This window comes from Suricata suricatta, chromosome X (assembly GCF_006229205.1).
Source record: "Suricata suricatta isolate VVHF042 chromosome X, meerkat_22Aug2017_6uvM2_HiC, whole genome shotgun sequence".
NCBI classification, from domain to species: domain Eukaryota; kingdom Metazoa; phylum Chordata; class Mammalia; order Carnivora; family Herpestidae; genus Suricata; species Suricata suricatta.
This window is the reverse complement of record NC_043717.1, coordinates 69,269,158-69,272,362: the sequence shown is the minus strand read 5'-3', so window position 1 is coordinate 69,272,362 and position 3,205 is coordinate 69,269,158.

Here is a 3,205-nt window from a genome sequence, read left to right as displayed (position 1 = left end):
ATGAATGATCCAGTGAAGAAATGGGCAGAAGACCTGAATAGACACTTCTCCAAAGAGGACATCCAGATGGCCAACAGGCATATAAAACGATGCTCAGTGTCACTCATCATCAGGGAAATTCAAATCAAAACCACACTGAGATACCGCCTCACAGCAGTCAGAGTGGCTAAAATGAACAAATCAAAAGACTATAGATGCTGGCGAGGGTGTGGAGAGACGGGCACTCTCCTACACTGTTGGTGGCAATGTAAACTGGTGCAGCCGCTCTGGAAAACAGTGTGGAGGTTCCTCAAAAAACTATCCATAGAACTCCCTTATGACCCAGCAATAGCACTGCTAGGGATTTACCCAAGGGATACAGAAGTGCTGATGCATAGGAGCACATGTACCCCAATGTTCATAGCGGCACTTTCTACAATCACCTTGAGTTTAAATGTTCCTTTCTCCATCTTGAAGTAACTAAACAAATTTTATCACCGTTAGAAAACACACATCTTTAGGAAAGATGCATTTATTATAAAAAATATTTAGTAGGTGTTGGTTGTGATAAAGGAACCAAAAGTTACTGAGGCAAGACAGGCCAGACAAGTGCTTAGAGTGTCTGGCTTTGGTTCCAAACTCCTAAGTAATCTCCTACCCTGCTAAGCTAGTTGGGACATTGAATAAAGGAAGAGTATATACCTAGTGCATACATTGTTTGAGGTTTTAAAGATATATATACACATACATATATATATATAATTACACATATGTGCTTTTGGAGATATTTTTATATATAGCTTTTAGAAAAACAAAATTCAACCAAGTACATTTGAAGATTTAATTGGCTTTATTAAATAACTAAGAAGCATCCCATCTGGCAAGCAGAGGGAGATCTAATAGAATACAGGAAAAGAGGGGCGCCTGAGTGGCTCAGTAGGTTAAGACTCCCACTTTGGCTCAGGTCAGATCTCACGGTTGTGGGTTCGAGCCCCGCGTCAGGCTCTGTGCTGACAGCTAGCTCAGAGCCTGGAGCCTGTTTCCAGTTCTGTGTCTCCTTCTCTCTCTGTCCCTCCCCCTCTCATGCTCTGACTCTCTCTGTATCAAAAATAAATAAAACATTAAAAAAATTAAAAAAAAAAGAATACAGGAAAAGAAAGGTTTTTGAGGGCAGGATGAGGAAGTCATAAACAGAAAAGAGGATTATTTTACTTGAAGTCACCTTCATTTGGAGACAAAAGGGTCTTAGTACATGGATTACATGATTTTCCTTTCGGGGGGATGAAGAGGGTTCATGTGACAGATTACCTTATTGGTGCTGACCAAAAAATTCCTGCCTGACTGGTTAAAGGTTACATTACTAGGGAGTCAAATCTGCAGTTAGGTTAGGTATTAACTCTTGGTTTACAGACCTAGGGCCTTAACCTAAGTGATGCCATTTGTGGCCTGTGGTTTTCTTTTTAATGAGTTCCAAAAGCTAAAATTACATAATCACACCCAAAATTGTCTTTTAAATGAATGTGAGTGATTCCTTGGTTCTGTTTAACTCTTCATAACTCTTCATACAGATAGGTCTATTAATGACATCGGAAGGATGCTGATTGAAAACACCAGCAGTGGTAAATTATATCTGCTATTACTTGAAGTGTGACTTTTGGCCAATCACTTATTAAGGTCTCTTTGCTTCCTCTATGAAAGAGGGATTGTTAGAAGTAAACCACATATATCAAGTACTTACACAAAGCCTAATAAATCTTCAATTAAACTAGATTCCTTTTTTTTTTACCATTATTAGATTTTTATTCCATAATTTTTTTAGGTTTTTATTTTGAGCTTATTTGTAGATTGACATGAAATTGTAAGAAATAATATGAAGAACTGTCATATACTCTACCCAATTTCCCACAATGGGAGCATCCTATGTGATTCTATTAGATGGTTTTTAGCAAGATTTGAAGAGTAGGCAGAGGATAATTCTTTCCTTCGCTAAATCCACTTGTATTTAAAATCCATGAGGGCCCAAAACATATTTGCTTTATTCTACTTTGCATACATAGTGGCTTGTATAGTTCCTTGTACAAAGTAGGTGATTAGTGAATATTTGCTGACTCAATACATCCACTACTGAGGCTAACTAGTTGCTTTTCATTCAGGGAACTGTATTTAGAGCAATACAAAAAAGCTCTTATAAAAATTAGGAATTACCTAGAAGGAATTCCTTGAAATAAATATTGAATATGAACTTTCAAAAGAAGATTTTTATTTCTTTCAGTGGCTAAATGCTTTGCTATTGTCTTTTTGATCCATCTTGAATGTCTTTTGTTTGAAACTACTAAATTTTCTTGGATGAAAATATACATTTGTATATTTTTTTCCGGATCAGATATTAAGCTACATGGGAGATAGGTTGTAATGAGGTGATGTTTTTTAAAAAAAAAATTATTTTTCTAACTTTATTCATTTTGAGGGGGGAGGGGTAGAGAGGGAAGGAGAGAGAGAATCCCAAGCAGGTTCTGCATTGTCAGTGCAGAGCCTGATGCAGAGCTCAAACTCCTAAGCCATGAGATCATTACCTGAGCTGAAATCAAGAGTCAGACACTTAACGCTTAACCGACTGAGCCATTCAGCACCTCATAATGAAGTGATGCTCAATGATAGGTGAAAAATATACTGTAAATGATATTATTTTTACTTACATGTTGTGAGGTGCTGTTGAGATCTTTTCTTATCCTTGGAATTGTCTTAGGATTTGGAGATAGGTAACAACCTGCTGAGAACAAAATTTAAAATTTCCTGATTTCTCTTTCAGCTGCTTCATTTTTGGTGTATAGGAATGCAACTGATTTCTGTACATTGATTTTGTATCCTGCAACTTTACTGAATTCATTAATCAGTTCTAGAAGGCTTCTGGTGGAGTCAGTTGGGTTTTCCATGTAGAGTATCATGTCATCTGCGAAAAATGAAAGTTTGACTTCTTCTTTGCCAATTCTGATGCCTTTTATTTCCATTTGTTGTCTGATTGCTGATGCTAGGACTTCCAACACTATGTGAAACAGCAGTGGTGAGAGTGGACACTCCTGTCGTGTTCCTGATCTCAGGGGGAAAGCTCTCAGTTTTTCCCCATTGAGGATAATATTGGCTGTGGGCTTTTCATAAACTGCTTTTATAATGTTTAGGTAAGTTCCTTATATTCCGACTTTCTCAAGGGTTTTTATTAAGAAAGCGT